Source organism: Callithrix jacchus, chromosome 1 (genome assembly GCF_049354715.1).
Source record: "Callithrix jacchus isolate 240 chromosome 1, calJac240_pri, whole genome shotgun sequence".
Taxonomy (NCBI): Eukaryota; Metazoa; Chordata; class Mammalia; order Primates; family Cebidae; genus Callithrix; species Callithrix jacchus.
This window is the reverse complement of record NC_133502.1, coordinates 106555902-106580151: the sequence shown is the minus strand read 5'-3', so window position 1 is coordinate 106580151 and position 24250 is coordinate 106555902.

Sequence of the window (24250 nt, the reverse complement as noted above, 5' to 3'; positions counted from 1 at the left end):
TATATATATATATATATATTAAAGCACTAGAATTTTCAAAACTTATTTAAAAATCTTCTGAAATGACTTTGCAACTAGAAAGGTTTAAGTGTTATTCGGAGTCAGGGGACCGGGATGGGGGAAACCAGACAAGAACGCCCATCACGAATTGCTCCCCAGGAAGGAAGCACATTTCTAGGAACTCAGCCGTTTTCCCAGTCCTTAGTAGGGTTCCCAATTCCGTGCCACTTGGAGGAAAGCCGCTCTGTGAATGTGAGAAAGTTGCTCCCCCAACCCACATCTACTTCCCACCCTCAGCTATGAATTTCTTATTCCAGGAGGGAGGACGAACCTGGGGACCCACATTTTTGCAGTAGTCTAAGTGGCCAATTTTTACTACGGCTTCTCTTCTCCCTCCCATCCTCTTGCCCTACCTAAGATCCCCTACGGGAGATTTCCTCCCGGCTCCTGCGGTTTTGAGGACGTTCTGGAAAGTTCCCAAGCCCCACCCCTGGTAGCCGCCCTTACTCCAGCTTCCAATTCTTCCCTCTTTGCACAGGTAGCCATCAGCCCCGAGCACCACCAGCGTCCAAGATAGACTACTTCAGCAAATTCGGCCAGGCTGGAGCAGTTTAAGAGTTTGGAAACAAACTGATAATAGAGGGGTCCTATTTAATGCCACATTCTCTCCGGTTCAAGTTCCAACTCCCCTTTGCCCTTTGTGCGAAACTTTCCAGGCCGACCTTCGTTCTTTTACTCAGTCAACAAACGTCCTGGGAGTGAGGCTACAGCCGGCCGCTGAACCCAGAAAGGACTTTCTCTAAGCTCTCTTGGCATCCTCCTTATTTTCTTCCTTCCCTTGCCCGAGGCAAGACCAACACTGCCAAGAAAATTCGAACATGGGTGACTGAGGGTCAGACCCCGGCCCGGGCCGGCCTTCCAGTTCCTAATTTTTACCTGATGAAACCATATCCAAAGATGAATCTTTAAACAATCGATTCAGTGGCGGAATAAATTCCTGTTTGGAAGCACCCAGGCGGCGAGGAGAGATCCGGCCTTCTGGTGTGACCCGCTGGGAGTTCCCTCGCGGAAAGGGAAGGTCGCCTGGCGCACCTACGAACCGGCCAACAACACTGAGCACCAACACCGGGGCAGCCCAGGCGTCGTGGAGGCGCCGAAGCTCCCCTAGGCGTGGGCACGTCCCTGAGGCGCGTAGTGCCTGGCGCGTTGACCAGGACCGGCCGCCTTTCTGAAGGCACAGAGCAAGAAGCGGTACTCTGGATCCCAGGCCGGGTCCCCGTGGTTCTGCACGGACCCCCCGGACGCCTCCCTGATCCCGGGCTTCTGTAACCCTGAGGCCGGGTTTAAAAACCATGGCGCTTGCAAGTTGCGCGAAGAGTCCAGGGTCGAGGGTCGAGGGTCGAGGGTGGTCTTCCACCCTGGGGATCATCTTCTGGAGGACTGGCTGATAGCCAAGCCTGGACTTGCACAGGGAGGGGAGCCGAAGAGCTGGAGCCGCGCGCGAAGGGCTGGGAGGCGCGAGGGAGGCTGGGACAGGGACAGAAGGAAAACTGGGGAGAAGTGACCCCCCCCACACACACACACACACACAGTCCTGCCTGCTGATAACTCTAATAATAATAATATTGGCCAACCGTTTCCCTGCTGTTCCCGGTGTGCCAGGCACGGGATCCTCCTTTAGCACTCCCAGAGCACTCTCTGAAGAAGACACTGTAGAATTCTCCATTTTCCAGACTAGGAATAGGCAACTCGGAAAAATTAAAAACTCGCCCGAGGACGCTCAGGCAGTAGCACCCTGCCGGGTTTGCTTTCTGAACCACTAACTCCACGCGCGCACGCCACCCTTTGCTGCCAGGGCCTCTCGCGGGTCTCAGGGGTCGAAGCCCAAGGCCCCGGATTCTTCCTCCTGGCCTCTGTCCCACGAGCCCCGGCGCCAGGAAGCGCATTTCTCTCCCTGAGACCCAGCCGCGTCGAAAGATGCGCGCGATCAGGTCCTTACCCCCGCGCCCGGGCTGTGGGTTTTCCTGGAAGCCTCTGCGGAGCGTGGGAACCGCGCCGCCAGACTCCCCCCGGCCGCGCCCAGGTCCTCGTCAGCCCAGAGCACTCCGCTTCACAAAGGAGCACTCTGCGTGCTTCCTCCCTGGCGTGATTTTCGTTCTTTTTCCTCTCGTGGTCCCCAGGAACCCAGGCACCCTCAACGTAGGCGCCGGCAGTACCGGGGATCTCTCCCCTGGACTCCCTGCGGGCCCGCAGCCACCTCCTAATTCCAGCCGCCTTCCCAAGGCGGTGGAGTGGGGCAGCTCGGTGCTCTGCGCCACCCCGGGAAGCCGGAATTCCTCTCCGGAGTCTTGATCCCGCTATCCGTTTCGTCGCCCCGCGCTGGATCCTGGCAGCCTGAAATGTGTCCACAAGCTGGGCTGCGCGGGCCTGCAGTGAAGGTCCAAGAAACGAGCGGGCAGGGGGACGCAGGCTGTCCCAAGGACTAGCTCTCCGCGGATCCTCAGGTCAGAAGGTCCTGGTCTACAGGAGTGGGGGAGGTGGTGGCCCCTGGAGAGGAGACAAGGTCCGGGAACAGCTGGACTAGGGTCCCCTGCGTCTGGCTGAAGGCTGCAAGCAGAGGAGCCCGTCGATTGCCAGCAAATCCCAGGCAGGTGTCCTCTAGTACGACGGTAACATTCTACAGTCCCGATTCTGTGTACTTTTAGTATCCAAAATGAATAAAATCTGTTTATATATTGGAATGCAGCTGATGATTCCCAAATCTCATCTCCAAGCTGCCTAGATCACACGGCCCCCTTCCTTTCATTTTTACTTAATAACGGCCGTTAGAAAATTTAGAGAAACAGCAGAAACCACGAGAAAAATAATGGAATCAAATGGCGGTAAGGACTAACAAGGCTGGCGGGGAGATTTAGCAAATGGTGGCTTTTAAGATTTTGTACCAGTCCTTCACCACATTTTATTGGAAGTGTGGGGGAGTCATGGTTCTCAGACCTCCCCAGCTTTCAGGAAAAATGCTCAGAAATTTCTTTCCACTTTAACATCTGATTGCAGTCTAAATAGTAACCTTATTCTAATTGTTAATGTCACCTCATAATTTCTACAAAAAAGCTTTTCTGGCTATTTTTTTCATGTAATCACTGAAATTATTCAAATGGATTTTTTTTTTTTTTTTTTTTTTTGAGACGGAGTATCGCTCTTGTTACCCAGGCTGGAGTGCAATGGCGCAATCTCGGCTCACCGCAACCTCTGCCTCCTGGGTTCAGGCGATTCTCCTGCCTCAGCCTCCTGAGTAGCTGGGATTACAGGCACGCGCCACTATGCCCAGCTAATTTTTTTGTATTTTTTTTTTCAGTAGAGACGGGGTTTCACCATGTTGACCAGGATGGTCTCAATCTCTTGACCTCGTGATCCACCCGCCTCGGCCTCGAAAAGTGCTGGGATTACAGGCTTGAGCCACCGCGCCCGGCCCTGTAATGTATTTTAAGCATTAATTGATTCTATATACACCCACCTGCAAAGAGCTTACATAGGTGACTGCTAACAATACCAAAATTTGCCCCATCCAAAACACAAATTAGAGTAGAAAAAGGAAAAGGATTTGAGAGTCCAGTATAAATTCAGTTAAATATTAGTTCCCTGTTACTCAGCTACCTTAACATTGTCAGCTTTACCTGAGCATGGACTTCATTTTCTTAATTGTTCTTAGCGCGTAGGGATATGTTTATTGAAATCAGTAATTAATAGTATTTTGGGACCGTTATGATTTTCTTAGCCAGTGAAGCAGTTTACTCCCAAATTCAGGCAAAGAGAACAATAAGATTAAACGTAGCCTAAGAGATTTCCTGTTTGTCAAAGACTGTGCTTTTGCTATGTATATAGACGTCTATATATAAGGGCGTATTTATGACCAGTAGTTCCTAAAATTAAGGGGACTATTATTTGTTATTCAAGGTATAGGTTGTAAACTGAAAGAAAATATAAGCATTGTTTGAAATACGACATAATGTATATTATGTATCTTAAGATACACATGTCATTATGTATAAGACATATTTTCTTTAAGTTTAAAGAGATTACTGTAATTAACCTCTATTTAATTCTAGTCTGGGCCAACCTTGCGTCATCTTTATCCTCTGACAGTCCTCTCCCCACTGAATTATTTTGGATCAAATCTCAGATATTGTATCATTGTATTCATAAATATTTTTGAATATTTCTCTAAAAGATAATTCCATCAGTGAGCTGGGTGCAGTGACTCCTACCTGTAATCCCAATCCTTTGGGAGGCTAAGGTGGGAGAATCACTTGAGGCCAGGAGTTCAAGACCAGCCTGGGCAACATAGCAAGACCCCGTTTATAAAAAAGAAGATTCCTATCAATGTAACCACAATACCATTATCACACCTAAATAATCCATTAATAGCATTAAATTATCCAGGCAATATTTAAATATCCTCAATTATCTAACAACATTTTGTGTAGTTGGCTGGTTTGAATTAGAATGTTAATATGGGTTATGTATTGTGTTTGGTTGATATGGTCTATTATGTCTCTTTTAGATTTCCTCAATCCTCTTTTCTTCTTCCTTGCATTTTTGTGAAAGAACTTGGACTGTTTTGAAGAACTTGACATTCTGAACTTTGTAGCTGCAGGTAATAGTTTTGTTTTTGTTTTTTTTTTGGCAAGATATTCCCAGGGATAAGGTCATTTATTCAGACTTTCGAATTAGCAAATAATAATATTAACAAATAATAAATAGAGGAGAAGGATTAGTCAAGATTTTTGAAGAATCAACTAGTGAAAAAACAAATTTTTACCAGAGCAAGCATGGATTTGGGAAAGCTTATGTGAAATCTATCTAAATGCATATACAATTTAAAATTGTAATGTCTTATAGCAAAAAATGTTGTTTTCCATATATTTATAAATTATCAATGATTTCATTGAAAAACTTAAATCTAGTTTTATTTTGATGAGAATAAAGTTTTTTATATCATTAATATTTTAGTTGAAGGTCCAAAGACTTTTCTGTTAAAATGTTATGTTTAATATTGTTTCGTGTTTTAGAACATAAAATCTAAAATGTGGTAACATCCGGTGAGGGGCAGATAGAGTAACAGCACAAATTCTGTGCTCCTGAAAATTCATTTTAGTATAACTCAATTAAAGCGATTCGGGATTTGAACAATATTAGATTGGGCAGAAAAAATTTCACTTCAGTGTAAGAAATAAGTAATAACAATCAAAGGTACCTAACTATTTTAGGCTTCTTATTTCTTTAATGAGTATGCACATGAAATAAAATTTCCGCTTCCACGTCCATTTGTTCTGTGGTACATTGGACTTCCATAATTTAATCTTTCTCATCCTGCAGTTATTTTCACGGGTTTCTGTGTCCATCATTGTCTGGAATCTCTCAGATGGTTAAAAACCAAATCTTACTAGTCTTTACATCTCAAACAATTCCTAGCACATTACCAAAAATACATGATAAAATTTATTGTGTCTGTAATACTGGGAAAGCATATAAAAGGGTAGTATATATACTAGGCTTTAAGTTTAGCTAGATCTAAATATTATTCAAATTACCAACATCATTGTTTTAAAGAGTATTATTCCCCTAAGACATACAGGGTTTTTTAGATGAGGCTGGACTCATAATACTTTAATTAATAGGTCACAGTCCTTAACTATTTAAGCCTGACTTGGTAAGCAGCTGATGTTTTATATATTGCTGTCGGGTATTTTTATTTGCTTGTGTTTTCTGATACTCTGCATTCAGCGCTTCATATCACATCATTTATCATATCTGTATGTAATATATATAAATCTATTTTAATAGACAATATATTTCACATTTGATGGCTTTGAAACTTTAATCTTAGAACAGATTTTACTTTTTTTTTGAGATGAAGTCTCACTCTGTCACCCAGGCTGGGGTGCAGTGGTGTGAAATCATCTCACCGAAACCTCTGCCTCCCAGGTTCAAGTGAGTCTCCTGCCTCAGCCCCTCGAGTAGCTTGGACTACAGGCATGCGCCCCTGCATCTGGCTAATTTTTTGTATTTTTAGTAGAGACAGGGTTTCCCTATGTTGGCCAGGATGGTCTTGAACTCCTGACCTCAGGTAATCCGCCTGCCTCGGCCTCCCAAAGTGCTAGGATTACAGGTGTGAGCCACCGTGGCTGGCCAGATTTTAAATTTTTATTAAAATAATTTAAATACATACTCTAAGGAAACAGCTGTTATTTGTTGAAATAAAATGCAGACTCATGTTTCCTTGGGGATTAGTCTAGTTTCCAAAAATAGGTGGAGGTGAGTTGGGTATCTAGATGGAATTTCTGTTGGTTTGCATTCTCTTTCTGCTGCTTACTAGCTTTGTGACCTCAGGCAAACAACCTCTCCAAGCCTCAATTTCCCTATCTATATAATGGTGATATTTATAAGTTTCACCTTATAGGGCCATGGTGGGGATTACCTGAGTGTATGTGAAGTGTTTAGCACAGTGCCTGGCACATGTACTTAATGATGCTAATGAACATGCTGTGTCCCTACGCATGGGTAGGATCTTGCCTGACATCTTTCTCTCTGCATCCTGGTCAGTCTTCACATGGTGGGCATCCTTTATTTGCTGTATACCATTTCCAGCATGGTATACAGAGCATGCTGTTTCTTTCCTGCCAGAAGGTTCCTGCTGCAGCTCTCTTGCTAGTGTAGTTTAGCCTCTGGTGAGAGGAATGAGTCACATGTACCATCACCTCCCAGGACCAACAGGACCTTTCAGGAGAGCTGTCATTGCTTACACAGAGAATTGCCCTTGCCTAACACTGAAGCCCGGCAGAGTAACATGAAATAATCACAACAACTCTAAAATTGAATCAGCACGCCTAGAGTAACCGGTATATCCTTCTCTCATACTTTACCAATTGCTTCATTTCTGCTCAGCCTAATATTCACCTGATGTGTAGATTAGCTTTTGTTCACTTATCGGGAAAACGTTGATCAAGGAATTTCTCTGTGTTAAGTGCTGTGGTAGGAGCAAGGGATACAATGATGATCAGGGCAGATGCAGCCCCCACCTTCAGGTCGTGGAGACTGAATACAGACAAGGAAGCCGGCAGCTGTAAGATGTGTGAGAAATGCTTGGCTGGGTCAGCCCATGGTGTGAGGAAAGCAGGTAGGAAAGGGTGGGGACAGGAGCGTACATCCCGGAAGAAGAAGCACCTGAGCAGAGTCCAGAAGGCTGAGGAGGAGTTAGTAGATAAAAGAGCGGGGTCTCATGACTTGACTTCTCAGTTGCAGGGCACGGCTAGCTGAGTATTTCTCATGGACTGCAAACAAATCTCAGCAAGAAAAGTATGTAATTTCTTTTGTGCCCTGCCCAAGAAAGCCACCCGGAGGGGCAAGGGAACCTTAGCAGAAAGAAGCTGCAGGTGGCCTGCCAGATATCCAAGGGCTGTGGAAGGAAGGGAAAGTGACCAACTGGAATATAAATTCATTTGTCCACTCAGGGGAACTTCGGGTGAGGCTTTGCAGGCCACAGAGGAAGTGTTTCTAGAGCACACAATCAAATCAGTAAAATGAGAACTTTCTGCTCACCTTGCCTCATCTGGGGTGATCTATGGCCCTGGTATACCTGGGACTGGAGGGGTGTCCTGAGATATAGGACTTTCAGTGCCAAAGCCATGACAGTCCCAGGAAATCAGGACAGGTGGTCACCCTATGAACCATCTCTTTCCTACACCCTATCTTTGAAGGGGATCAGAAACCTCATTAGCAAGTTGGAGGAGGAGAACTAGGTGAGCGGAGGAGAGATGCCCTCATACCCTCCTTTGCCAAAGGTAGATTCTGAACTGTCACTGGCCCCAGTCCCGGGGGAAGAAATCTAAACACTTAACACAAAATTGAAGTCTTGACTATTACTTAAAGCTGATGTTTTAATTTTACTAAATTGAGACTATATTGTATCACATGAAATAACTAAATAACCTAATGTCTGTGTGTGGTAAAACGTACCTAAGATAAAATTTACTGTCGTAATAGTTTTTTAAGCATATAGTTCAATAGTGTTAAGTACATTCATGTTGTTTTGCAATAGAACTCCAGGACTTTTCATCTTGCAAAATTGAAACTCTACACCCATTAAAACAAAAACAAAACAAAACCCTCTGAACAATGAGAACACATGGACACAGGGAAGGGAACATCACACACTGGGGCCTGTTGTGGGGTGGGGGGCAAAATGAGGGATGGCATTAGGAGAAATACCTAATGTAGATGACAGGTTGATGGGTGCAGCAAACCACCATGGCATGTGTATACCCATGTAACAAACCTGCACGTTCTGCACATGTATCCCAGACTTTAAAGTATTTAAAAGCAACAACCACCAAAAAAACTCCTTTCTGCTTTCCACCCTCCCTGCCAACCCCTAGTTCCTAGTAATCACCATTCTACAGGCAAATAACTTTTTATATTTCCTAACAGTGACCAGAAAGGCATGGGTGGGGACAGAGTGGGTGGGTGTGTGTGTGTCCTGCGTGAGTTTTGGGGGATGATGGAGTAAGATCCCCAGAGAGTAGAGCTAAGGACAATGAGAGACAATAGAGTTGTCTGTTTCCCCTAATGGTTAAACTTAGTTACAGATCTGTGTCCACCGCTGGGCAGAGTTTTGTCTTAGTTGTCCTAACCTCAGTGCCTACTATGGAGCCTGCCACTTAGTAGGTATTCAACAGAGTTCTGTGAATGAATGGATGCATTTTATGCAACGGTTGTTGTTTAGTAAAATGTATGTTTGCCGTAATTTTCATAAAAGTTTCTAGAAGATAGAATAGTTGGAGTCAGTATAACTTGAAGTCAATGGACCCTGACAGGAGGAATTTGGGAGAGAGTGAAAACGATGAGAAAGTGGAATAGGGTGACGTATTCTTGCCACTTGTTGCTTTCCTGTTTCTCTCCTTCACTAAGGAGGGGAGATGTCCTTCCTTGCTGCTCTAGCCTCAGTGCTCCTGCTTACACACTCTGTATCTCCCGGTTGCTCACTCAGCCTGCTGTGAATGCCCCTGCCAGTGCCCTTCCTTAACCTGGAATAACCCCATTTCTGTGTGTGGCAAAGCTTTGGCCATGCAGCTGCTGGCACCGTGCACAGCCTTCCTGGCCATGTAGCTGGCTCTCCACTGCACTGCCACCAGGGAAAGCCCTCCTCTCTGACTCTTCTCAGCTCTAGCATGGTCATGCTCTGCTTTTTCCCTCTCTGTTCATCCAGTTCCCTGAGCCTGTGGGGGCCCGGCACCTAAAGGGGAAACTTCTTTCATTTTCCATTTCCTCAGGAGATTTAAAAAGCAAAACCCATAAAACGCCAGCACAGCCCGATTCATTGTAGGCATTCAATATATATTCATTTCTACCTTTGGCTCCTCAGAGCACAGACCCCAAGCTGCTGGCCTACGAGCAATCCATGCACTAGATTCATCCTCTCCAAGTGTCCCTTTCACAATGGGCCCAGAAATAACAGGGGCAACGACGTTTTTCACAGCACAATCTTTGAAATTGTGCCTCCAGCCTTGCTCTCTGGTCCAGCCAACCTCCTTACTGTCGCAGCCCAAGTCGTGCCAGCCCTGGCCTCCCCGAGTTGTTCATCAACCTCCGGTACCTACCCTACTCCATCTCTGGCAAGATCCTATGCTCCCTTCCTGGCCCCATTCACATCCCACTGGCCCTAAGACAGCTACCCTGGTCCTTGCCATCTCACTGATCACACTTTCCTGCACATTTCTGTAGCATTTAAATTCAGAACTCTCTCCTACATGACTCATTGTATATTATTGTTTCATTTTGTATTATTTCCTATTATTTTACAATTGCTAGCCTTTTCCCCCTGCAGTGGCTTTGTATTATCTGAATTTAGTTAAGCCAGAACCAGGTTTCCCAGAATCTCTTTCCTTGTATGGCTCTGGATTAAGGTTGGCCAAAGGAGAAATTTGCTCAAGAATCAGAAGACAGAAGCAAAGCAGCAACCGTGATGCTCCAAAGGTCCATGTTGACCACCTGGCACAGGTCACTGCAGTACCGCGTCCCGTCTTGCAGATGTGGGTCCACAGCCAGAACCCTTGCTCCTATAGCCCTACCTGATCCCATCTTTCAGCTCCCAGAGTCCCAGGCAGGCGCCTGTACAGGTCTGTGGCAGAGGGCGCCATCTTCTTATTCTGATCCTTAACACCAAAGAAATTGGAGGCAGTGCCAGACGGACACGGGTTTTAGTTTGTCTTTGTGGATTCTAGTGGGTTGTCATGGGTTCTGGTTTGTCCTTCCTTTCTCCCACGTTATATTCAGCTTTCCTTCCTGACTGAAGGCCCTGTTGACCTGCAGTGACTTCTGGCCACCAAACACAAAGGCATCAGCCTTCCAAAGACTTCTTCAGCAGCTCCCACGATTGCTTAAAGTTTAATTGGTATAATAAAGTCCTTATTGCATATCATGCATAGTGGTTCTGCTTCTCTGATTGAATACCCCCTTAGGTTATAGACACCTTGACGAAAGGGGCCAGTGGCTTATGCCTGTAATCCCGGCACCTTGGGAGGCCAAGGCTGGAGGATTGCTTGAGCCCAGGAGTTTGAGACCAGCCTGGGGTGAGACCCCATTTCTACAAAGAAAGCAAAAAAGTTAACTGGGTGCTCTGGCATGCACCTATAGTCCTAGCCACTTGGGAGACTGAGGCAGGAGGATCACTTGAGCCCAAGAGTTTGAGGCTACAGTAAACTATCATCACACCACTGCATTCCAACCTGGGAAAAAGAGGGAGACCCTCTCTTTTTGTCAAAGAAAAAAAAAAAAGAAAGAAAAGGGCCAAATGATGCCCATTTTCCCCCTGGAATCAGTGGTCATCACAATCTTATTTTAGACTTTACGGACCATATAAAGTCTCTGTTGCTTCTCTCCGCCTCTCCCACCCTTTCCCTTCCTGCTTCCTTCTTCTAGTACTACTATTTCCTCTTCTCTACTTCCACTTCTCCTTCACCTCTTCTTGCTTTTTTTCTCCTCCTTTTCTTCTTCCCCTTTTTCTTCCTCCTTTACAAGTTTTAAAAAATGTAAAACTCTTTTTAGCTCACAGACCATACAAAAGCAGTCCATCGTTCTTGGATCCTTAGTCTATTCTAGACCAATCATTCTCAAACAAGTGGCACTGCACTCTAGAGAGTATTTTTTGGGAAGGGGGCAGGCACAGTGATTGGGAGCTCTGAATACGTTTATTAGGTAAGGTCTAGGGATGGTGAACATCCTGGAATATACCAGGCAGTCCCACCCAAGAAAGAAAAGCACCTATAGTATTCAAATTTGAGTCCCTGAAATAACTCCTCCTGCAGTGGTCCGCATCTGTAGCTGTCAATTCCATAGTGATTTCTGTGTTTAAATGCAAACATCTGACTGCTTCTTCTCCTTATAGGTTAGTTTTGCCCGGGCATTTGAACAGTTTTCAACCTTTATTTCTTTAAGTATTTTTTCTGTCCCTCCTCCTCCCAGGAATTCCAAATACACTTACATTAAGTGGCTTAGAGGTGTCCCACAGTTTGATGATGCTCTATTTTTTTTTTTTTTTAGTATTTTTTCTCCATGTGTTTTATTTTGAATAATTTCTATTGCTATGTTTTTAAATTCACTTGTATTTTATTCTGCAATGTCTAATCTGCTGTTAATTCCATCCAATATATGTTTCTTTTTCTTTTTTTTTTTTTTTTTGAGACGGAGTTTTGCTCTTGTTGCCCAGGCTGGAGTGCAATGGCACGATCTCGGCTCACCGCAACCTCTGCCTCCTGGGTTCAAGCAATTCTCCTGCCTCAGCCTCCCAAGTAGCTGGGGCTACAGGCGCGCACCACCATGCCCAGCTAATTTTTGTGTTTTTAGTAGAGACGGGGTTTCATCTTGTTGACCAGGATGGTCTCGATCTCTTGACCTCGTGATCCACCCGCCTCGGCTTCCCAAAGTGCTGGGATTATAGATGTGAGCCACCGCACCCGGCCCCAATGTATGTTTCATCTCACACATTGTAATGTTCATTTCTAGAAATTTAGTTTGGGTTTTCCCCTATATCCTCCATAGTTTAAAGGCCCAATCTTTACTCTAGCTTAGGAACATATGAAATACAGTTATATTAATGCTTCAAGTGTACTGATCTGCTAATTGTATTGTCCTATCTACTAATCCTATTATTGATTTTTATCCTCATTATGTGTCATATTTTTTGCCTCTTCACATCCCTGATGGTTTTTTATTAGATGACAGAGATCACCAATTTGACCTCATTGTCTGCTTGCAGTTTTTATATTTCTATAAATATTCCTGAGCTTTGTTCTGTCACAAAGTTAAGCTACTCAGAAAAGTTTGAGCCTTCCAGATCTTGCCCTGAAGCTTTGATAGGTGATAAGAATAGTATTTGGTTTAGGGTGTTTTGCTCACTAGTGAGGCAGAACCTTTGTGTACTCTATCTTCATGAATTGCGAGATTTTTTATTCTGACTGATGTTAACAGGGACTGTTTCTGGCCCCCTGTGAGCATTGGAAGCCCTCTAATACCTTTCATCTTCCTGCATGATTCTTTTTCTAGTCTCAGGCAGTTTTCCTACCTGCATACTCTGGTCACTACTCTGTGAAATAGTCAAGGAGTGTAAGTATTCTCTTCAGATTTCCAGAGTTCTGTCTCTGTGCAGCCCTCTCCTCCTCAGTATTCTGCCCTATGAATTCTAGCCACACTGGTCCCAGACTCACAGTTCTGTCTTCTCAACTCAGGGAGATCTCTGAGCTCCATCTGGATTCTTCCTTCCTGTGCTGTGGCCTGGAAACTTTTATAGGTGATGGGGAGGTCAAGTCCTTTGTTTCTCACCTCTTGAGGATCACTGCCCTTTGTTGCTTGATTCCAGGGATTGATTCCCTTTGTTGCTTGAGGGGCACATTTTCATGTATTTTATCCAGTGTTTTTGTTGTTTTAGGTGAGAAGGTAATTTTGGTCTCTAATACTGAATCTTGGCCAGAAGTGTAAGTCACTTACCTAAGCATTTATACATCAAAATACTGCACAAATAATTTTAGTTTAAACTACTTGAAAAAAATCTCCTTCATCTTCCATTTAGAATTCTATTTAGGGTATTATATTGATTTTTTAGAAATTCTGCTATTGGCAGCTTCAATTGCCTATCAATTCCATTTAAAGATAGTGCATAGGGTATTCTAAAATAGCTATTAAAGAGAAAATTGGGCCTGATAGGGTGAAAATCACAGCTCTAATACCTAGAGTGACCCTATAATGTATTGTCCCCAAACGAGATATTTTTGACAGTGAAAGAGGATGTTGCTAGTAATTATATCAGAACCATGGACTAAACCAGCACTACCCCAGGCAGCCTGGGATGTATTTGTACCCCATCTCTATTTTACGCCTTATATAATTCTTTACTTACTGCTACCAGCCTTTATTGAGCCTGCTTTTTTTTTTTTGTCCAGCTGAGTGCCACATGCTGACATCACTAAGATCAATAAGGCAAACTCTGAAAGATGGGCAGAGACAGGAGACAGTCCTTTTAATGCAGTGTGATCTGTGCTCCAACAGAGGTGAGCACAAGGGACTTACGAAGGCTCAATAAAGAGCATGTCTGATGGCAGGGGAGGGCACTTACGGTAGAGAAGATGAGTCGAAGTATGTTCATAGGGAGCGTGGGATGAGAAGTGGTGGGAAAGGTATTCCAGACAGTGTGTGTCAAGGCCAAGAGCCAGGAGAACAGACATGGGACTTGTTCTTCTTTTTTTCCAAGATGGGAGAGCATTCTGATTGGCTGGAAAACAATGTACATGGGAAGCTGGGAGGACATGATGGGGGAAAGGTAGTACTTACAGCAACAGCAGTTAATATTTAATGCCACTTATCACATGCTGGGCACAGTTCCGGATTCTCAGAACATATTAGCTCATTCAATCATTACAACAACCCTATGAGGTAGGAACTATTATTATCCCCATTTTCAGGTGAGGAATCTGAGGCACAGAGAGTGTAAATACATTGTTCAGGGCCACACAGCAAGTGTGTGTTAGGTCCTGGAGTTGAATGCAGAGTCCCTTCACTCTAAACTCCTGAGAGCCAGATGCTACAAGGCATTGTTATTCCAAGTGAAGGAATGCTAAGGACAGCATCCTGCAGGGGACCAGAGGCCCCTAAAGCATTTGAAGCAGGGGAGTGACTTAAACTCGTGGTGTAAGAAAGTGCTCCCAGAGCAGCATGAAAGTGGGGTGCGGCGGAGGTCTCCACTAGTCACAAGAGGTGGTGAGAGGCTGAGCTAAAGCAGCAGCAGCAGGGATGCAGAGGATGCATTCCCAAACCCTTATGGGCACAGTCCTTTCGCCTCAGTGACCGTGGTGAAGGGTGCAGAGGAGAAGCCCAAGAAGATGCCAGGTGCTCTGGCTGAATGTGAAGCCTCTCATAGACACACAGGTTACAGGAGGAAAAGCAGGCTTACTTGGGAAGGAGGCTTCTAGACCGTGACTTCCATTTTAGCCATGTAGTTTTTGAGGTGCTTGTACAAGTTCTAGGTGGAAATTTCCAGGAGGCAGTGGGAAACTCAAAACTCGATCTCAGGAGAGAGACTTGGGCCAGAGGGCTTGGGGAATCATCAGCATAGGGGTGGGAGGAGAGCTGGTAACTGGATAAGATTGCAGTGGAGCAGGTACAGAGTGGGAAGAGGTGGTGATGAACCCAGGGACTCCACCATTCAGTAGATAACTGTGCGATTAGGAAGCAATGAAGGAGGCAGAGAGGGATGTGTGAGAGGAGCATCAAGGAGTAAATGAGTAGCATGTGCTCCAGAGAGGCCCATAAAGACTGGATTTGGCTCTCACAGGTCATACATGAAAGAACCTTGAAACCAAAAGGAAAATCATGATGATTTAAGGAGTATATCCAGTTTCTAGGTCTGCTGTCACAAAATACCAGAAACTAGAGTCTCAGAACAACAGAAACTTACTCTCTCACAGTTTTGGCGGCTAGAAGTTCAAAATCCGGTGTTGGCAGCACCATGCTGTCTCTGAAGATGCCTTTCCAGTAGCTTCTGCGGTTGCCTGCAAGCCCTGACATTCCTTGGCTTGTAGATGCATCACCCCAGTTTCCACCCCCATCATCACATGGCCTTCTCCCTGGGTGCCTGTCCATGCTCCTTCTCCTCTTCTTCAAAAAACAACAGTCATAGTAGATTAAGGGCCCAGTCCTAACTAATTACATCTGCAACAACCTGATTTCCAAAGAAAGTCACCTTCTAAGACTGCAAGGAAGAACATGAATTTTTGGGGCTGTGTGGATACTGTTCAACCTGGAACATGGAGTAAATATATGGCAAGGAAGATGACAGATTAGTTTGATTTAAGCTAGAGAGGGACATAGGGTTAAAGGTAGGACATTTTTTCCAAGATGGGAAAAGTTTAAACATGTTACTACATTGAATAAATGAAAGAGCCATGGACATGGAGAGGCTAAAGATTCTGAAATAGCGCAAGTAATTGATAGCACAAGCTCCAGGGGGCTGGGGCCTGGGGCACAGATGGGTGGATCAACTCTGGGCAGAACTGGGGTGTGGGAGGGGTGTGCAGATGCAGATGTGTTTGAGGGTGGGGGGCCAGAAGCTCAGTGGGGCGAAGCGTGACAGCGCAGCTCCGAGCACACTGGAGATGTTCACCAAGCAAATCAAGAGCAGATGGCGGAGCGAGCAGCTGAAATGACAGCTTGTGAAATCAGCCCTACTTTGTGGGAAGAGGATTAGTTAAGGATTCTAGCCATGGGAACCAAGTGGAGGAGGATAATCTGTTCAATGCCTATTATGGGACTTTGGGGGAGCAGTTTTGGCCTCAACTTGGACAATGTTCTAGAAGGCCAGAAGGAGGAGCCCTTCAATCATGTGAGCCAGCCCCTCACTCTGAGATGAAGTGTCCACAGAGCAGTGACACTGCCCTCTATGTAGTGGCATTACTGCTGTGTAGACACCTCTAGAGGGTAGCAATCTGGAGGGGTCATCATGGAAAAGGGCTGAAGCATAAGAATGTAGGCCCAATACTGAGATAGAAAGGATTCTCTGAGAGACTTGGGCAGAGTGGTGGTGGCGGAAGTGGGTGTAAGAAGCCCTCTGCTGTCTCCGTGCCATCATGGAAGTCAGTTCCTCAAGAGCGGAGCCAATCACCATTTAGGCCCCGGTGTTAGCCTTAATTTATTCCTCAGGCAAGGAGAATACTCCTCAAGATGCATTCAAAGTATAAGCTGTCTCTTCTTCAGGGGAGGACTGCCCAGCAGGTTTGAAATTCTGTCATCTGGAAATTCTCTGATGTCTTCCTCAGCTCTTCCCATTCTTTTGCTTCAACACATTTTAAGACCAGGCCCCATAGCAGTAGAATCAGCATGAAAAAACAAGTAGGTTTCAGGAAAAATTATCCCAAGTGGAATCCTTACTGTACTCTGTTTATCAAATGGAAAGCTTAACAGAGTATAAGAGTTTTTGCAGGGTGTATTTATATCACACCAGTATTGGTCTATAGACAGGGGCTTTTTCTGGATCAAACTGCAATTGTCCTGTGCATCCTGGCCTAAAATCCGAGTAGATTAAAAACATTTTCGGAGAGATGAGCGTCTAACCCTTAATGGCAAAAATCAGGGCTGAGCCCTAAGCCCATGTTTTTATACATATTATACAATTGATTGTGTTGCTGTTACAGCTAGAACACTAGTTCTCCAACCAGGGGCGGGTTGCCTTCCAGGAGACGTTTGGCAATGTCTGGGGACATTTTTTTTTCCATTTTCAAAAATTGTGGCAAAGCACATAACGTAAAATTAGCTATTGGAACCATTTTCACGTGTACAGTTCAGTGGCACTAAGTACATTCACATTGCTGTGCAGCCATCACCACCATCCATCCATAGAACTCTTTATTTTACAAAACGGACACTCTGTACCCATTAAACACTAACTCCTTATTAGCCCCTGAAAACCATCATTTGACTTTCTGTCTCCATGATGTTGACTACTCTAGGTATGCCACATAAGTGGAATCATACTGTCGAGGCATTTTTGATGGTCCCCACTTGGGGTGGGGTGCTCTGGTGTGTAGTGTGTAGAGGCTAGAGAGGTCATTCAACATCATTGACATCAAATGTCACTCCTACCAAAATTGTGAAACTCTGAGCTAGACAAATCCCATTAGTAATCTCAAGCCATGGAGTATCAGTCAATAGAGACTAGTTATGTTGCATAAGAAAATGCCTCAAAATTTCTGCGGTTTAACACAACTACTTATTTTTTTGCTCTAACACGGAACGTTCTTAATCAGCAATCCAGGCTGTTTGGAGTTCCGTATGACTTGGGCTTCCATGATGACTGAAGCAGAAAAAGGATTAGTGATAAATTGTGCACTGGCTCTTAAAGCTCCCATTTGAAGTGTCCAGGTCATTTTCCTGGCCAAAATCACAGGTCCACACCTCACTTCAAAGGGAGTAAGGAAGTGCGTTTTTATTCTGAAGAAGGACAACCACCACACCTAGCAATTAAAAATAAACTTCATGGTGTTATCACCTGCTCGAAGCGCTGATAATCAGAGCAAGCCTACCAGTACGAGTGGTGCAGGCTGCATTTTTGTTTTTTTGAGACTGCACTGCAGCCTCACTCTGTTACCCAGGCTGGAGTACAGTGGAGTGATCACAGCTCATTGCAGCCTTGATCTCCCTAGTGCAAGCAATCCTCTCACCTCAGTCTCCTGAGTAGCTGAGACTACAGGCCTGTGCCACCATACCTGGTTAATTTTTTGTATTTTTTTTTTGCAGAAATGGGGTTTCACCATGCTGCCTTGGCTGGTCTCAAACTCCGGGGTGCAAGTGATCCACTTGTCTCGGCCTCCCAAAGTGCTGCGATTACAGATGTGAGCCACCGCACCCAGCCAGGCTGCATTTCATGTGGCATGTGTGTGCTGCCCACAAGAGTCATTCCGTGGTGACCTCATTCTGCATCTTCATGTCTTGTGGTCAAGCTGGCTTTTGACCGACTTCCAAATTTTCTTTCTGCTTCCGCCTTATCTCCTTTTTGGAACTTTAGATTACCTGTCTTTTCTTTTGGGCTTGATGCTATCTTCTTTTGGCCTCAACACACTCAGATAACCTGAGGCAACTCTGCTTAGGCAGCAGACTTAATGTCAGGACTTCACGGCTTTGGCCTACAGGCTCTTGTGTTAGACTGTCCACTTCTCAGAAAGTGATTTAGCAGCAACTATGCTGAGAGTTAGGTGATTGTGTTTGGAAGACATTTCATTTTTTTTGGGGTGGGGAGGAATGTAGCTTTATTCTAAAACTGGGTATTAATAATGGCCGATCAATATTCTGTGTATTTAAGGTGAAGAATGTATATTTTATGTATTTAAAGAGGAGAGCTCTATAAATATTTATTGAGTTTACTTGTTCCAGATCTGAGTTCAAATCCTGGATATCCTTATTAATTTTCTGTCTCGTTGAGTCTAAATCTCTTTATGGGTCTTATGCATCTGGGTGTTAGGATCGTTAGCTCTTATTGTTGCATTGATCCTTTTACCACTATATCTTTGTTGCTTTGAAATCTGTTTTATCAGATGCGAGAATTGCAACTCCTGCTTTTTATTTATTTATTTATTTATTTTTGCTCTCCATTTGGTTGGTAAATCTTTCTCCATCCCTTTGTTTTAAGTCTTTGTGTATCTTTGGATGTGAAATGGGTCTAGATGTAGCATGCCGTTAGGTTTTGGCTGTATCTTTTGATTGGGGGATTTAGTCGATTTAAATTTAGGGTTACTGCCATTTGATGTTAACTGGCTATTTTATCCATTCGTTTATGTAAATTCTTTATGTTGATGCTCTTTACTTTTTGGTATATTTTTAGAAAGGCTAATACTGGTTGTTCCTTTCTATGTATAATGCTTCTTTCAGAAGCTCTTGTAAAGCCGGCCTGGTGGTGATAAAATCTCTGAGTACTTGCTTGTTCATAAAAGATTTTATTTTTCCTTCAATTGTGAAGCTTAGTTTGGCAGGATATGGAATTCTGGGATGAAAGTTCTGTTCTTTAAGGATGTTGAATATTGGCCCCCACTCTCTTCTGGCTTGTAGGGTTTCTGCTGAGAGATCTGCTGTAAGTCTGATAGGCTTCCCTTTGTGGGTAACCTGACCTTTCTCTCTGGTTGCCCTTATTATTTTCTCCTTCATTTCAACCCTGGTGAATCTAACGATTATGTGCCTTGGGGTTGCTCTTCTTGAGGAATATCTTTGTGGTGTTCTCTGTATTACCTGGGGTTGAATATTGTCCTGCTTTGCTAGATTCAGAAAGTTTTTCTGAATAATATCCTGAAGAGTATTTTCCAGCTTGGATTCATTCTCTTCATCATATTCAGGTACACCTATCAAATGTAAATTAGGTCTTTTCACATAGTCCCATATTTCTTGGAGACTTTGCTCATTCCTTTTTATCCTTTTTTCTCTATTCTTGTCTTCTCGTTTTATTTCATTAAGTAGGTCTTCAACCTCTGATATCCTTTCTTCTGCTTGATCAATTCGGCTATTCAAACTTGTGCATATTTCACTAAGTTTTTGTGTTGTGTTTTTCAACTCCGTTAGTTCATTTATATTCCTCTCTATATTGTCTATTCTTGTTAGCATTTCATCAAACCTTTTTTCAAAGTTCTTAGTTTCTTTACATTGGGTTAGAACAAGTTCTTTTAACTCCCAGAAGTTTCTTATCTTCTGGAAGGGATTTCAAATATTTAAATGAGTATAATCGTTATACTCCATCCAATAGGTCATTGTTTAAAAAGCAGTTGGTGTCTCTTCATCTTGGCTGTACACTAGAGTCACTGGAGAGCTCTTAAAAATATCCCCTATTTCAAGCAATTTTGAATTAATTGCTTGAGCTTTTTATATGAAGCCCAAGAATTGCAGATTTATCCCATCAGTTGGAGCACATTTTGCATGCAATTCATCTTGGTTGGTCCCATGAAGAATTCATCTCCTTAGAGACCGTAGACTCTGTTTTGAGAAGGCAGTTAATTGGTAACTCCTGCTCATAAAACTTTTTCTTTTTCTTTTTTCCCATTGTAGAACACAGCACTGTGGGGCCCCAATTAAATAAAAAATGTATTCAAAGATGTCAGATAATTTTAAGGTATTTTAAAACAAAAATCCTTATCCTACCTTGAGTATTGTTGAGTCTCACTGAAAAATTTTGACATATATTACTTAAAATTCTAGACAGAGTCATGCAAGGTCAGTATTATTATTGCCTCTGTTTTGCAGCTGAGGAAATCAAGGTCCAGAATGATTAAGCAAGATCACACAGGTAAATTGTTATATTTGGGCTACAAACTCATAGCCATAAATTCAAAGCTCTGGATCTTTTTATTACATCATGCAATATAAACTCAGGGCAACTCAGGACAAGTTGGAGTCAAGACTTTACCCCTATAAATGTAAGTTCTGACTTCTAGATATCTGGAGCAAGATGTGCATGGCTTCCTGCTACTCAGCAGTGCCCTCGGGGCCATTTCAGGGTCTCTAACTGGCATCCAAGCACTCAGCAGGAAGACTGTCTAATGGATGTTTTAACTTTCTGAGCCTCTAGCCTTCCTAAACTCTGTTCGTACTAAGGCAAATCCTTGCAGGGATGTCTCTGACCACACTATCTTAGCTATAACTCCTAAAAAGCCTCCATACAAATAAATATTGTTGGTATACCCTCCACTTCTATGAAGAGTCAGACCTCCGGCCCAGATGAAATGATTGCTCAGGGTAGGCATGGGAATGACTTTTGAAGGTGGCCGTGACACTAACTTGAGGAGGAATATTAAGAAGAACCAGTGGCTGAGACCCCAATGGTCACTCTAGAGTTTGTGTGGAAGAGTGAGGGGCTTAGGAAGATGATTGGGGTAGAGGGGTGGAGGGCTGGAGAGCTATCTTGGGCAGTGCTTGCATACCCAGCACACCATTTTCACCTCCATCATGTATTTATTTGGGTGACTTTGGTAGTGGGCCACTGGCGTTTAAAGGGGTTTAAGGCACTCCAGTTACCCCAGGGCACCACCATGTGAAATATGGAGTCAGAAGGTGACTGTAGTCAGTGATGGTGACATCAAGATGTTTGAGTTGAAAGGGAAGTTATTTTTATGATAAGTATATGAACAAAGGTTCTGCAATTTTTGAGAACACACATTTGGAGACATTTTCCACGGTGTTTGTAAGTCTCCTGTTACAGGGCCCGTGTAATAAAGTTCTCTTTTAGCTCATATTCTCCGGCTAACCAGGACAGTCACTGCTCATCCAATTTCAGCTCCTCAGATGTTGTTCACTTTTCTCCTCTGCTCATACTTCTCCAGTTTTCTTTGTCTTTATGGGATTATGTCCTTTGAAAAGCTGCTCTTAGTGGTCCTGAGAGGAAGTTGAGACAATGCCGCATTTCTCCGCAGGGGTTTGGGCATCTTTCATGGTCCTCTTCTATACCTGGATATTTGTGTATTTTTCTTCCTCAGCAGAAATGCCCATCTCATGAGCCTGCTGGTGGGGAGTGTTTCTGACTTTAGGGTAGATTTTACTGCATTCGTTACCTGGAGTGGGTAGAAGAGAACATGTTCTGAGGGGTGAGTGTGCATTGTAGGAAAAGAAGCATTCAAATCCCATCAGGCATGGGGAGCCAAAAAACTTAGAAAGGAGGCACCAAAAAGGCTCAGAGACAGGTCCGGAGCAAATGCTGGAGGAGAGATGAGGCTGAAGGGCTTAAGAGCCAGAAGACCATAGCCCAATCGGGGACCTCAGAAACTCACTCATATATATATATACATGTACATTTTTTGAGATGGAGTCTCACCCTGTCGCCCAGGCTAGAGTGCAATGGTCCTATCTTGGCTCACTGCAACCTTTGCCTCCCAGGTTCAAGCGATTCTTGTGCCTCAGCCTCCCTCAGAAATTTCTACTTTTGGGGTGGGATACCAGAAGGTAAATCAAGATGAAAGAAAATTTTGGGACAAATTGCCATGACATAATTACTTTAAGAAGACTGGGGCTGTGTGTTGGAGGCACAGGGTCTCTGCAGCAGTCCAAGGGTAGTGGGAAGCTCATCTGTTAAGACTCTGATGCACTGTAGATGACCCTGGGTGTCCCTCACTCTGGCTAAGCCCATGTCTTCATCATGGCCTTTGCTCTTGCTGTGCTCTGCCTGGGCAAGAATGCTCTTTGGCTAGACATTCTCATGGCTCACTCCTTCAGTGTCTTCAAATCTCTGTTAAATATCACCCTAACAGAGGGGCCTTCCCTGGTCTATAGGGGACAAAGTGGCACATTTTCCCATGTGCTTATCCTGCTCATCCTTCTTTATAGCACTGCCTGCTGTATTATTTGTCTATCATTCAGCTTTCTCTCTAGAATGGAAGATCTATGAGAACAAGAACCTGTCTGCTCATTGAGGTATCCCCAGACTCTAGAAAATGTCTGGCCCATAAAAGGGGCTTAATCAACAATTTTTGAATGAAAAGTGGAGGAAAAAAGATAGAAGAAAGTAAATTCATGAAGAAGAATGCTGGGTGGGGTGGGAGAAGAAGAGGGCAATGGATCCAGGCCTTGCAGGGATTTACTGTCCAAGCAGGAAGTCCAGGGAAAGCCACATGGGCTCCTTCAATCAGATAAGCTGGAGCTGCTGGCATCCCCTGCAACCTGGGAGCCAGTGCATGCTGGGTCTCAGGGCAGGAGGAGGCTAAGGAACAGCCACCTTCAGAGCCACAGGGTCAGTCCAGTCCTCCCTGTTTATTTCCATGCTGCTGAGAGTGTCATGCACATTTCCTCTTCTCACTTGCCTCTTCACATCCCTAGCTGCCGCAGGAATTTATGGCTTAATTAAAGTGGGAAGCAGGGATTATATATGTTTATATAAAGTTATATTTTCCTCCATGTAGGAATCACCTTTTTGTTGGAAGAAAACTCAAATGTTAAAATTCTTAGGAGCCCAGGAGTTCAAGACTAGCCTGGGAAAGATTGTAACCCCATCTCTACAAAAAATAAAAAAGTTAGCTAGGAGTGGTGGTACATGCCTGTGGTCCCAGCTATTGGGAGGCTGAGGCAGGAGGGTCACTTGAGCTCAGGAGGTTGAGCCTGCAGTGAGCCGTGATCGTGCCACTGCACTCCAGCCTGGGTGACAGAGTGAGACCTTGTTTAAAAAGAAAGAAAGAAAATCAACACTTAGAAAGGACACTAGAGACAAAGCTAGTTCATGCTCCTTGTTTTCTATGGGAGGACACTGAGGTCCTGGGTCACACAACTCATAAATGGCCAGCCTATGGAAACCCTGTAAGAGGCAGAGTTTGAGGAAAAGGCAGGCACTTGTGAGAACCCCACTGGTGGGCAGGAGCTAAGTCTCCACAGGTGGGAAGGGAATTAACCCCACCCAGGCTCCAGTCTGGGGGCTCCAGACAGTCTGGGGACACCAGTTAGAACTAAGAGAGGAGGCCAAGGCAGGAGCTCTACTCCTCTGCCTGGACGTGTGAGTGCAGCAGAGGAAGAAGCGTTGGCGAGGCAGCCCAGAAAGACATGAAAAGATGGGAGAGAATGAAGGCAGAGGGTGCCAGAGATGGCAAATCAAGGCAGGGAGTTAATTGAAAACAGGAGGAGGCAGCGGCTAAGGGTGCACAGTGATTCAAAGTTCGAGTTGGTTATGGGCTGAGGAAATGGCTGTTTCACTGCTGTGAGAGGCAACCAGGGTGCAAGGAATGGAGGGGAGGAGGGAGGTGGGAACACCAAGGAGTGAACATAGACAGAACCTTTCAGATGTTGGCTGAAGATGGAAAGAAGAGGGAGGAGGGGTTCTGGAGGGAGAAATAAGTTAAAGAGTCTTTCTTTATATGGGGAGATATGGGAGTCTGGGGTTTTATTTTTGGCTTGTGAGAATGAGCTAATCTTGTGTAAAGGGATTAAAGATTTTTTTAAAAAAGATTTATATCTGAGCCTTAGGTTTTTTATCTTTAAAACAAGGATAAACATCTATGTGGTTGGCTTATGAGGATTAAAATGTGAAAACATATGAATGACATAGTCCAGTGCCTGGTGTATTATAAATACATAATACATGGTACCTACTTTAAATATTTTATTATTAAAAACTTGTGTAGTACTCATCTCAAGGACTAGGAAAGTGTTATTGAAAGTATTTTAAATCTTAGTATCTTATATTGATTATTTATGG